This window comes from Zootoca vivipara, chromosome 2 (genome assembly GCF_965207765.1).
Source record: "Zootoca vivipara chromosome 2, rZooViv2.hap1.1, whole genome shotgun sequence".
Taxonomy (NCBI): Eukaryota; Metazoa; Chordata; class Lepidosauria; order Squamata; family Lacertidae; genus Zootoca; species Zootoca vivipara.
Genome location: NC_142584.1, coordinates 100,537,080 through 100,550,570, shown reverse-complemented (window position 1 = coordinate 100,550,570; position 13,491 = coordinate 100,537,080). Strand labels below are relative to the sequence as shown.

At 44.6% G+C, this 13,491-nt stretch overlaps 1 protein-coding gene and 1 long non-coding RNA gene across 13 annotated transcripts in view; one reads left to right on the top strand and one right to left on the bottom strand.

The window, feature by feature from the left end:
• Positions 1 to 13,491, bottom strand: part of FHIT (fragile histidine triad diadenosine triphosphatase) — a 1,052,598-nt gene that overhangs the window by 674,714 nt on the left and 364,393 nt on the right. The window lies entirely within an intron of this gene.
• LOC148686983 (uncharacterized) overlaps positions 1 to 13,491 on the top strand; it is a 30,103-nt gene that overhangs the window by 764 nt on the left and 15,848 nt on the right. Inside the window, exon 2 of the long non-coding RNA XR_015948296.1 lies at positions 3,274 to 3,426. This is a non-coding gene — a long non-coding RNA (uncharacterized LOC148686983). The remainder of the gene's footprint in view (positions 1 to 3,273; positions 3,427 to 13,491) is intronic.

Sequence of the window (13,491 nt, the reverse complement as noted above, 5' to 3'; positions counted from 1 at the left end):
GCTTAACAACAGGACTTGATGCGGTGCTCAAGCCAAGACTGCGGACATTACCCTGACAAACTATGCTACAGCAGACCTACACTGTTTCCTCATTCACATCAGTGGCAGCTAATGATGTTGTCAAGGTGAGGCCACAGATAGGAATCTGAGTTGAGAGAGGAGCCATGGGAGCAGCCAGAAGTCAGGATGAAAGAGATGGATTAGAGGTGGAGGAATGAGTCAGCGGGGTCAAGAAAGAAAACCAGGACCAAAGAGTAACTAAGGATGCAAAGCTCAGGAAGATCTTGTTGCTTGGGAGACCCTCAGCCAAAAGAGGAAGATGGGAAACTGTTTTATCTCAAGTCAGACCATTGGTCCATCTAGCTCGGTACTCCCAGCACTGATTGGCAGTGGCACTCCAGGGTTTCGGACAAGGATCTCTGCTAGCGCTATCTGGAGATGTTAAAGACACTGAATCTGGAACCTTCTGCATGTCTTGCAGATGATTCTTCCACTGAGCAGTGGCTCCTCCCTGCCCAGAAGGATCCAATCGCCAGCCTGGATGAGGGGAGTCAGTTCAAGGCTGGGAGGTTATTCACTGAGGAGGCTGCCAGCTGGAGTTCAGCAGCTCACCACACAAATGAAGATCGAGCAGGTTCTGACAGTTGTGGAGCAGGAGCAAGGAAACACATAACATGTGTGTGTGTGTGTGGGGGGTGAACATAAACTCAGTGTTTAAGCAATGATTCTTCAACATCAGGGACCCAGGTGGCGCTGTGGGCTAAACCACTGAGCCTAGGGCTTGCTGATCAGAAGGTCGGCGGTTCAAATCCCTGTGACGGGGTGAGCTTCCGTTGCTTGGTCCCAGCTCCTGCCAACCTAGCAGTTCGAAAGCACATCAAAATGCAAGTAGATAAATAGGAACCACTATAGCGGGAAGGTAAACAGCATTTCCATGTGCTGCTCTGGTTTGCCAGAAGCAGCTTTGTCATGCTGGCCACATGACCTGGAAGCTATACGCCGGCTCCCTCGGCCAATAATGCGAGATGAGCGCGCAACCCCAGAGTCGGTCACGACTGGACCTAATGGTCAGGGGTCCCTTTACCTTTACCTTCAACATCAACTTGATTGGACTGGTCATGTTGTGCAGGTGCCTGATTATCATCTTCCAAAGCAACTACTGTACTCTATTCCATGCTTAAAAATGGAAAGCATAATGCTGGTGGGTGAACAAAAGAGGTTTAAAGACTGTCTCAAGGCAAATTTTTAAAAAATGTACTATAAACACCAACAATTGGGAAACACTTGTCTGCAAGCACTCCAATTGGAGAACAGCCTTTACCAAAGGTGTCATGGGCTTTGAAGACACTTGAACTCAGGACGCAAGGGAGGTGCATGCTAAGAGGAAGGCACACTTGGCAAATCCACACCGAGATCAACTCCCACCCGGAAACCAATGTCCCCACTGTGGAAGGACGTGTGGATCCAGAATTGGCCTCCACAGTCACTTATGGACTCATTGTTAAAACCGTGTTTATGGAAGACAATCTTACTCGGCTACGAGTGATCGAAGAAGAAGAAGAAGAAGAAGAAGAAGAAGAAGAAGAAGAAGAAGAAGAAGAAGAAGACAAGCAAGTTCTACCCTTTAGGTATATATCCAAAACAATGATCTAAGAGCCCCTCAGAAAGAGAACTATAACCCACCCTAAAAGATGTTTTAGGGTGAAAGGACTGACCCTCATAAACACAGATTTTCAAACCAGATCAAACAAGGGCAATTCAGTATAAACAAAGTAAACTCCAAGTGAAATGCATAACATGACTTTAAGGTGAAGCAAGGGCATCAAATCCCAAGGGCCCTGAACTTTGCATTTCACACCTTGCAGCTGCCAAATATTAAGACAATGGTTTTGAACACAATAATATCTGTAACTAGCCCGGTGTCTCCAGCCTGCAGGCTCAAGTCTTACCGATTACTCTTGCTTGCTCCCTCGCCTCGCTGCACAGAACTGCTCTGTTGAACTTGATGTTGCTAACTTCGTTCCTAACTCCCAAAGAACATTAGCTTTCACAAAATATATTCAGCCAGTGGAAATGCCAAGCTTCAGCCTTTATCTGGAAATGCAAATGGTCTTGTGAAGCAGTGTTACTATTTAAACTACTAGCATGAAGTAGGAACTCCATCAAAGAAAAGGAAAGAAGCACCCAGCCACTGCTTAATTGTTTTCCTCTTTCTCCAACTTCCTCTATGCTAGTCTATCGCAAACCAACTTGGAAGTCTCATCATCACCTCATCAGCTTGTCAAAACAAGGAAGGTTCATCACAATGGCAGATGACATTATTGCTCCTACTCTGAAAAAAAAATGTATTGTAGCTGTATTCATCTGTATACCTCCTCCTCCTCAAAACTATGAGTTGTAGCACAAGGAGCTAAAAACAATGTGATTTTCAGATCATAGAACAGAACAATAAGTGGGTTCCCAAATGAATGCACCTACAGAAGCTCTCTCTCTCTCTCTCTCTCTCTCTCTCTCTGACACACTGCCTAATAATTATAATAATAATAATAATAATAATAATAAATTTTTATTTATACCCCGCCCTCCCCAGTCAAAAACCGGGCTCAGGGCGGCTGACACCAACATAACCACAATAAAACATAAAAACAATTAATTAAAATACAGATTAAAATACAGTATTAAAATTTAAAGTGCAGCCTCATTTCAAGTAGGCCATAAATCCAAGCCATGAGGGAGAAAAACACAGGGGTCAGGCTGAGTCCAGCCCAAAGGCCAGGCGGAACAGCTCTGTCTTGCAGGCCCTGCGGAAAGATGACAAATCCCGCAGGGCCCTGGTCTCCTGGGAAAGAGCGTTCCACCAGGTTGGGGCCAGTACTGAAAAGGCCCTGGCTCTAGTAGAGGCCAATCTAGCCATCTTATGACTCGGGATCTCCAGAATATTATTATTTGTGGACCTTAAGGTCCTCCGCGGGGCATACCAGGAGGTAGAGCAAAAGAACTTGGGCCATTTCCCCCTTGTTTGAGGACTGTAAAACAGATATGGCAGGAATTGAATTATTGAAGGTTCTAAAGATAAGAACAGCAGTAGTACACCTGTGTCTTCATTTTCTGCCAGTTTAGTCTTTTATATTTGCATCTCCAATTTTAAAGCAGCATTGTCTATGGTTTTGAAGTGACTTATTAAAGTAGCAATCATAAACCCAAAGTTAATTTTACAGTATCTGTCTCAAAAGGTACTTGGCATTGTGTTTTCTCTTCTTGTGATGATTTCAGAGGTTGAGAGCGCTAAGAGGCTGAACTAGAATAAGATGGAATATCCAGGAAAAGCTGTTTTTAGAAGAATAATCTGCTCGTGAGACTCACTTTTCACATCTGATAATGGCCCTGCCAATACAATTGATTTATTTCAGCAGGCTACAGAAAATGGTAAGCCCCTTATGGCAGCCATTAATTGCCCTGAAAAAGAGCAAAATCCTAGATCCGGAATGCAAAAATGCTTGTAGATTTGGACTAAAAAGGCAGGATGAGGACCCTGCAAAAACCAAGGAATGTTGACTGCTTAACAGTATATGGAACAACATAGAATACGTAGCTGCTCCTCTGGAAGTTACGCATTGAAGTCCACCTGTTGGCTCTAAATGTTTCCAAAAGCTGTTTTGACAAGGCCTTTAGTGCTGTTTTTGTTGTTCCTTAAGCAGCTAGGGAAGTCTGTCCCTTTCCAGTGAAAGGTTTCAAAAGGTTGTCATGGGCGCCACCACACAAGAGGCAGGAAGGTGAAGTGATGCCTGCTAAAAAGTTCTACGACAAGCAACCCATCAAGTGCCACAATCTGTTTGTTGTTGTTGTCATTGTCATCATCATCATCCTACTTACCAAGGTTCATGGTTCTTACATTCCAGGTTCCTATACAATATTTTTCTTTACATCATTGGACTTTCCTTTCGCTTCCAGGGATATCCGCAACTGAGCGACCTTTCGGCTTTGGCCCAGCTGCTTCATCAGTTCTGAATCTACTTGTACTTGACCTCTGCTCTTCCTCAGTAGCATGTTGGATGCCTTCCAACCTGAGGGGCTCATCTTTTATATGCCTGTCATACTTTTATATGCCTGTTGTCTTTGTCCATGGAGTTTTCTTGACAGGGATACTGGAGTGGCTTGTAAGTTCCTTCTCCAGGTGGATCACATTTAGTCAAAACTCTCCACTATGACCTGTCCATCTTGGGTGGCCCTGCACGGCATAGCTCATAGCTTCTCTGAGTTATTCAAGCCCCTTCGCCATGACAAGGCAGTAATCCATAAAGGAGTTAGAATCAGGGTACCGAAACTAAATATGAATGATAACATAAAAATAAATGACTCGCCCGGAGTCATCAGTAAAAAGAGACAATAATAGAGATCAGAAGTTCTGGGCCTCTGTGTCCTTTAAGGCCAAATCGGAAAAGCAATAACTTCAACAGGCTTTGGCCCCGGCCCAAACTGCCAATATTAAAGGGAAATGAAGATGAACTAGGATATATTTCTTAATATACTACCGCTGCTATTATTCTGACAGCCAACAAGCCTAAAAACAAGACCTGGCATACAAGTAAAACTCCCAGCAGAGCATCCAGAAGCAAAACCAAGCACTGAACCATGTGAATTTACTTGCAACAAAATGTCTTCACATATAACATGCCCATCAAAATAAACTCTTAGAGGGGAAATATTCCACCTTTGGGAAACCAGGGTTTGGTGTAAATATGGTTATTGCAAAGCTGGCTCCATGTATCACAAAGGGATGCTCTCATTAAGCTGCAAGAACATCCCAAGCCAGCATAGAATCTCTCAAATCCAGAGAGCTGGAAGAAAGGTCATCTGAAATCACAGGGGTTAGGGCTACCCTTCTGTCAGGGGTCTGTTCCCTTTAAGTGATGCATAACACGTGAATGCAGCTAGTGAATCACTGGCATTTGCATGAAGGAAGATGCTTCACCCAGAAAAATTCTGTGGTCACTTTCCCACCTGGTGAAAATTCTCATCAGAAACCTATAACAATATGCATTTTTGTACCTCCTCCTTGCACCTACTCCAAATCCACTCTGGGGTTCAGCAGAACCCTAGAAAAGCACTGGGGAAGGAGGGGGGGAGTTTGGTCGGAGAAGCAAAAGTATTTGCATGGATGGAACAATCGTATCAGGAGAATGCAGAATTCTTCCCCTAGTAACATTGTTATTGCAGCCTCCTGGATATTTTGTACAGTGGAACCTCGGTTTATGAACACCTCAGTTTACGAATTTTCGGTTTACGAACGCCGCGGACCCATCTGGAACGGATTAATTCACTTTCCATTACTTTCAATGGGAAAGTTCGCTTCAGTTTATGAACGCTTCAGTTTATGAACAGACTGCCGGAACCAATTACACCCATGCTTCGGGTTAAGTACGCTTCAGGTTGAGTACTCCGCGGACCCGTCTGGAACGGATTAATCCACTTTCCATTACTTTCAATGGGAAAGTTCGCTTCAGTTTATGAACAGACTTCCGGAACCAATCGTGTTCATAAACCAAGGTACCACTGTATTTCCACCCCCACCCCCAAGTTCTACACTATCTTTTTTTTGTGACCAGGATTTTAGAAACATTCCAAGTTTGGACCACTCTGCAAAGTGTGAATACCATTTGATTATTTCTGAAACTGATAATGAGCACAACTAAGTGAAAGAATTCATTAGGAAGGAATATATCAAACTTGTCTGAACTTGACGGATTCAGCAAGACGATTACTTCTGCTTCAATTTCTGCGGCACCTGGAAGGGCTTGAATGCTGGCTTCATTAACACATCGACTTGAGGAAAGCGGCAATGTTTTACTGCTGGAGGACTACAGTTCAGGTGCCGCACGGAAATAAAGATCAGATACAAAATACAGATATTCTAATGATAGAGAGCAGGCAGAAGGTTGCTCTCAAGTTTCTTAAGAACGTAAGTAGAGCCTGCTGCATCAGGCCAGTGACTAATCGAATCCTGCATACTCTTCTCATAGTAGCCAGACACGTGCAAAACTCGAAATCAGGACCTGAACACAGCAGTACAGAGGGACATTCTGCATCCAACAGGGGAGGGAGAACATAGTCATTGCACCTAGTAGCCATTAATAGCCTTGCCCTCCGTGAATTTGCCTAATGCCCTTTTAAAACCATCCAAGTGGGCGCTGTAATGGCACTGGGTTGCTTTCTCACGAGTACCATGCTCCAAACTCCATAACTGTTTTTACAGAGTTTTATTAAATACATCTCCTGCCAACCTAGCAGTTCGAAAGCACGTCGAAATGCAAGTAGATAAATAGGAACCGCTACAGCGGGAAGGTAAATGGCGTTTCCATGTGCTGCTCTGGTTTGCCATGCTGGCCACATGACCTGGAAGCTATACGCCGGCTCCCTCGGCCAATAATGCGAGATGAGCTCGCAACCCCAGAGTCGGTCATGACTGGACCTAATGGTCAGGGGTCCTTTTACCTTTACCTTTATTAAATACATATGTACAAGACAGAGCAAGGAAGTCCATGACCGTTCAGTCTGAGTCAGAATCCGGAAGTGCCGCTCAGCAGTTCTTCCTCCAGCAAAACACCCTTGGCTCCCTCAGTCTCCTCCTCTTCTCTCTATGCTCCCCCCCTACATTGCTGAGGGGATGGGGCAGGCACAGCCCCTTCCCCTCCAGAACTGCTCAACTGTTGAGTGGGTGCTTGAGTCCCTGGCGCCTCCTCTTCCGCAGCGCTCTGGTCCGACCCTCCAGACCTTCCCCATTGGCTCCTTGCACCCTCAGCATCCCCAAGCTCCTGTGCCGCTTCCCCTGGCTCAACCTCACCTTCCAAAGGATGTTGCGAGCCGGCAGCATCCCAGTGCTCCTTCAGTTCAGAGAGCCCTGCTACCACCTTTCCGGGCTCTCTGCTGGCACCTGGAGGTCCCTTGACAGGCGCCATCCCTACTTCTTGTAGGAATATTTAAACTGCGGGCTGCTTGAAGAAGTAGTTTCTTTTGTCTGTCCTTAATAGTCCAACTGCTCTATGTGACAGTTCCTCATCATTTTAACCGTTCCTTTAGAAACGATGTGTTGTTTGTGAAGTTGTTTATTCTATCATAGGCACCATCTATGCGGAGCCGTGGGGGCCTGGGCACCCACAAATTTCCAGTGAAGGGGTAGGAGCCCCCAAAAGTTGTGTGGCAATGTCCCTCCCTCCCCAGGAAATAAGACACAAGACACAGTGAATTGATTTTAAGTGGGTGAACAAAGGCCACAACTTTATTGGTTTCGGATGTGAAGCGGTATTGGCTTAGGCATTGGAACCTAACCAGATATATCCGACTGTAACCCGTGTGTTACAGTCTGGGAGAAATTAACCACCAGAAACGAGCCCAGTAATGTACATCTACTGAGACACCTCCTGTGGCCACCGTTGGGGGGTGCTAAAAGGCCCTGACCTCCGTAGGCTCAGGACAAATCTACCGCCCCCGGAACCATAGAATCATAGAATCGTAGAATCATAGAGTTGGAAGAGACCACAAGGGCCATCTAGTCCAACCCCCTGCCAAGCAGGAAACACCATCAAAGCATTCCTGACAGATGGCTGTCAAGCCTCTGCTTAAAGACCTCCAAAGAAGGAGACTCCACCACACTCCTTGGCAGCAAATTCCACTGCCGAACAGCTCTTACTGTCAGGAAGTTCTTCCTAATGTTTAGGTGGAATTTTCTTTCTTGTAGTTTGAATCCGTTGCTCCGTGTCCGCTTCTCTGGAGCAGCAGAAAACAACCTTTCTCCCTCCTCTATATGACATCCTTTTATATATTTGAACATGGCTATCATATCACCCCTAAACCTTCTCTTCTCCAGGCTAAACATACCCAGCTCCCTAAGCCGTTCCTCATAAGGCATCGTTTCCAGGCCTTTGACCATTTTGGTTGCCCTCTTCTGGACACATTCCAGCTTGTCAATATCCTTCTTGAACTGTGGTGCCCAGAATCTCCCCCCCTCTTCATTTATGCAAATTTCCAATGCCTAACCGCCACTCGAGCAAAAGTTATACTCTGCAGCACACGCACATCGCGGGGTTGTGCACACATCATTGCGCAAGTGATGTCAGCACACCAGGGGCATGCCAACATTACATGCACGCATACCACAGTGATGTCAACACACCCTGGGCACCCACTATCATGGGGGCAAGATGGCGTGCCTGATCTATATCATACCTTTTCTCCAAAGATTCTCCCCCCTCCCTGTTTGGTCCTCACATCAAACCTTTGTTGGTCTGTGTGTGTGTGTGTGTGTGTGACTGATGCAAGGGTACCCCATTGGCATCTTGACTCCATGGGGGTTTGAACCTGCCTTTCCTAGTGTCCCAGTCCAACACTTTGTTGCGCCACACTGACTGTCATGTGTTAGCATGCAGAACAAGGATAAATGCTATGTTTAAGGATAGACGTTTTCCTCTGACAAACACACGAGTCTTTGTAAGATCATCTAGAGTTGTGCCAAGGCCATATGACACTTTATCAATAGATGTTTCCTTTCGATAATTATTTTTGCACATGCATCACTCTGTGAGACACTGCGTACACACAAATGTTTCATCTTCCAAAAGGACAAGCGTAACTACTTTTTGAAAGTTTAATTAGGAGTAAAAGCAAATTTATGTAGTGATAGTAAGACATTGTCAGCAAGTAATAAAGACATAAACCTACCATGCATTATCAGCACTTAGGAAAGATAATCTTTCCAGTATCACTTACAAAATGCCTAAAGAAACTCTCACGCTGTAATGTACGTCATCTCAGAAGGTTCTATTTGCTACACCAAGATTGTATTTAACTACTCATTTGGAGGGTAATTCAGAAAATGTCACTTTCATGTTCTTTTTCTTCCTTCCTGGCACATAAGCAAAGTTTGCAGTATATCCTAAAATAATTGTATTTGCCCTTAGCAAACATGCTATTTGAGCTTTCAAAGAAAACATAGATACAGGCTGATAAAAAATTACTCCAGCTCAAAATGCATTGACAGATTTCTACAGAAGCTTCTTCAAGTTAAGAAAAGGCTTATTTAAATCTATTTAAATGTTCTAATGTGCAGTGCAGTGCTGTATTATGAAACTTACACAACAGTAAGATTATATAAAATTATGAAAATGGCAATCTGCATCTCCCATAGTTTTTTGGGGAGCCTTTTGCCCTAACACAGAACACCCAGGAGACAAAGAGGGGTGAATATGACAGGCCTCTCTCATTATTCTCCCTCGGCGCATGCAGTTTCTGTTCTGCCTCCACCATGTGCCAGGCAAGGAAAAGTGGCATTGAGAGCTGGGCTTGGTGAGAACAGGCACGTTCTTCTCTGGCTCAGATTTAAACCTGAGGGGGAGATTAGTTTGGGGGGCTTGTAAAACCTACCTCTTTATCAGTCCCTGAAACTTGTATCTAAGCCTAAACTCTGAGAACATTGCCAGCCATCTCAGTTCCCTGCCTCAGTGTAACTGCTTTGTCTAAACTGATCCCTACGCCTTCCAGTAATCTGTTTAGCAGCTTTAGATTTTTAATGCTAATTGCACTCTGATGTGTTATGATGGGATCTCTTGATTGCCTATAAGGACAGCATGAAGTCTGTTTGAAATATTGTTATTAGGGCTTATTAGTCACTTTTGTTTGTGAAATATAAAGTCTCAAAGCGACTTGCAATATAAAATTATTCAGGTGACTCACCTTCACATTGCCTTCCTACAAAACTTCTCTCTCCCTCCCTCTCCCAAGTTTCATTTTACTTTGCAAGGAAAACCTCTTCATAGCTGTGTCATTGCTTGTTCTCTCAGCCTGGCTTGCCTGCTGGCTTTCGAAAAACATCAACAGCTTCCAGTCCTGTAAGACTCGGGACTGCAGCCACTTTCTGTTCATCTCTGAATCAAAGGCTGTTGTGAAGAAGTTAGCAAGCTGCAGAGATGAAGCACTTAAAGATCCCATAGAAATCTAAAGCTCTCATGTACTGTGATGCTTCATAATCTTGAGAGGACAAATAAAGCTGAGAAATATAAGAAGTTAGCAGATTGATGACGAGAAGGGAGATAAGCAGACGGTTTGATTTGATTTGAAGTTGTACTTGGTACTTTAATCCTGGCACCATGTCATGTTCTGCTTAATTCATATTCCTTAAACCAAGGGGCAATCTTCAAATTAAAACTAGGTTTATTCTAAGAAGACGCATCTGGTGCGAACCACCTTAACCTCTCCCTGTCTCTGCCTGCTAGGACCAACTAGAATGGGCTCTGCGTGTCAGCATAAAGTGTGCTCCATAAATGGGAAGCTAACATTCTCAACAACAATGAAGCGTATCCCCTTTCTGTGAAGAATGCAAGAAAGGGAAGGCATGCCCAGTTTCACCTCTCGAAGCAAAATGGGAAGTGTAGCCTTGCCCTGCTGTTACCATACCTGCCACCACACACTCTGCCACTACTAAATGCCCTGCCACATTTGCAGCTGGCAAAGAAGCGACGCTGCCATCAGAACCAATTTCAAGTGAGAACGTGCCATTTGGGGGCGAAATCCGGGGTTTTTTCCCCCAGCCAGAACTCAGTTCCGGCACCTCTCTGGTGGGTGCCACTGACATTGTAAGAGAACAATGGGAGCATCCATGGTGAGTTCCAGCACCTCTTTTTCTAGAAAAATAGCACTGGTGAAATCCCACCCCAAATGGCCATAATCTCACCCCAAACTGGCGGCAGAAGCAGTGTTGCTTCTTCACTGCTGGCGGTGGCGGCAGAGGCAGGACACTCACGGGGGTGCTAACTTGGGGGCTTCTGCCGCCAGCGGCAGTGCTCTCACCTTGCGTAATGGCTGGGCCGGCCCTGTTGCAAGGAATTTTAAAAACAGCCACAGAAAAGGGCATGTCAGCCCCTGGGTGTTGAAGGCAGAAGCTCAACATGTCATTCAGTTGACATGTTGAATGACATGTGAACAGAGACACGCTAGCTAGCCTCAGTGTCATGTGTACAGCACTAACGCCCTTCCCCACACAAATGTTTGTCAAGGGGAAGCCTTCAGACATGGAACTATGAACATGCAGTTGGTGGGGAAGAGGGTGGACAGATGTTGTCAAATGGAGGGGGTAGTTAGTGTGGCCTCACTTTCCTCTTATAAGTGAAAGTGCAATGCTAGTAGTCAACAAAAGAGGTTTAAAGACTGTCTCAAGGCAAATCTAAAAAAAAATGTAGTATAAACACTGACAACTGAGAAACACTGGCCTGAGAGCACTCCAGTTGGAGAACAGCCTTTACCAAAGGTGTTGTGGGCTTTGAAGAGACTTGAACTCAGGACACAAGGGAGAAACGTGCTAAGAGGAAGGCACGCTTGGCAAATCCACACCGTGATCAACTCCCGCCCGGAAACCAATGTCCCCACTGTGGAAGGACGTGTGGATCCAGAATTGGGCTCCATTTTCACTTATGGACTCATTGTTAAAACCGTGTTGATGGAAGATAATCTTACTCGGCTATGAGTGATCGCCAAAGAAGAGGAAGAGGCTCCAGAATTGGGCTCCATTGTCACTCATGGGCTCATTGTTAAAACCCTGTTTATGGAAGATAATCTTACTCGGCTATGAGTGATCGCCAAAGAAGAGGAAGAGGAAGAGGAAGAAGAAGAACATAGGAAGCCGCCTTATACTGAGTGACACCATTTGTACATCTTGACATCTTCCTCAGTATAATCTGCACTGATTGGCTATGGCTCTCCAATCAACACAACCCAAAACAGATGACGTCCTTTCCCAAAAGTACACTTGAGGGTGCAGAATATGAGTTCAGAAGGCTTTGCAATGACCTCAAACAATGGCCTTATAATTTTTCTTTTCCCCACCACCCTATAATATTATCACAAATCTAAATATCACCTTCAGTCTAAGGGTCCAAGGAGCCAATGAAAACCAATGATATTTTTACATTGGGGTGACACATGAAACTTATCCACAGAGGCAAAATAATTTTTTATGTTCTCCATGGGGTGCCTTAGCAACAAAACTACAGAAGGAGTCAATAACTTCCATTTCACTTGAATAAAACATAGTTCAGGATGGAAAGCAAAAGAAAGAAGATCAAGGCACATCAAAGGCAATCACGAAGCTCCACACCAGAGTTAACATGACACTCACAAGGTAGACAGAAAGACTCTTTAATGTTACAAGCTGTTACTTCAGAGGCATACGTAAACGAAACGTATGTTCGCTCTCCATGCACCGAGCCCAAAAATATTGGAGGGAAAAGAGAAAAGTGGGTGCTGGACAGACACCACTGAATCTTTTCCCATGCCCTGCACCCCCCATTTGTTAAAAGGAATGGAAACGAAAGACAAGGTTATCGTCTTGGAGTGCATTCACATGATCGCCATAGAGCTCAGTGAAGTTGTTCCCAACGTGTTTCCCAGTTCTTCCCCCTCTCCAGCTGTTTCACATCAGCACAGCTTCATTCATGTCAGATTCATTTCTCTTTGGTATACGCCAGTCGGGTATTGACAGAGGCGGCAATGCCTTTACCCTACGCAAAGGTGTTCGCACATTGGCTAGAGAAGATTAGGAATGGCCCAAGGACTCCAATTGCCATGAAGTTGGTTTGAACGACACTTTTATTCCAAAAACCAAGTTACTTTCTCTGTACAACTTTATTGTATGTTGCCGTTCTCTATCTATATTTGGGGCGGGGAGGGGCACGTCCCTTATTATGCCTTCTGATTTGTCTGCTTTCCCGGGGTAAAAAAAACCCATCTAGCTAGCTAGTTAGCTAGCTATTTTAGCTTATTAAGCCAGGAACAATAAATCCAAAAAGGCCCATAATATCACTCCCAAGGCCTTACTTTTATTCATAAAGAGAAGACGAGCTCTGGTGCTTTACAGTGGTACCTCGGTTTATGAACACAATTGGTTCCGGAAGTCTGTTCATAAACTGAAGCGAACTTTCCCATTGAAAGTAATGGAAAGTGGATTAATCCGTTCCAGACGGTCCGCGGAGTAACCGTTCATAAACTGAAGCGAACTTTCCCATTGAAAGTAATGGAAAGTGGATTAATCCGTTCCAGACGGGTCCGCGAAGTACTTAAACTGAAGCGTTCATAAACTGAAACATGGGTGTAATTGCTTCCGGAAGTCTGTTCATAAACTGAAGCGTTCATAAACTGAAGCAAACTTTCCCATTAAAAGTAATGGAAAATGAATTAATCCGTTCCAGATGGGTCCGCGGCGTTCATAAACCGAAAATTCATAAACCGAGGTGTTCATAAACCGAGGTTCCACTGTAATTCCTTTTATTTTCACCATTCTTTTCCTCCAGAGTTCTTCTGGTGCCTTGTATACAACCACAAATGCAATAATACTTGCATGCAAAACTCCATGTAATGCATGCTTGCATATACACGTTTTGTCAACATCACTGTAAATGATGCCGTTCCCCATCTTACGTAATAGGTAACCATTTTGCTCTTAATTTC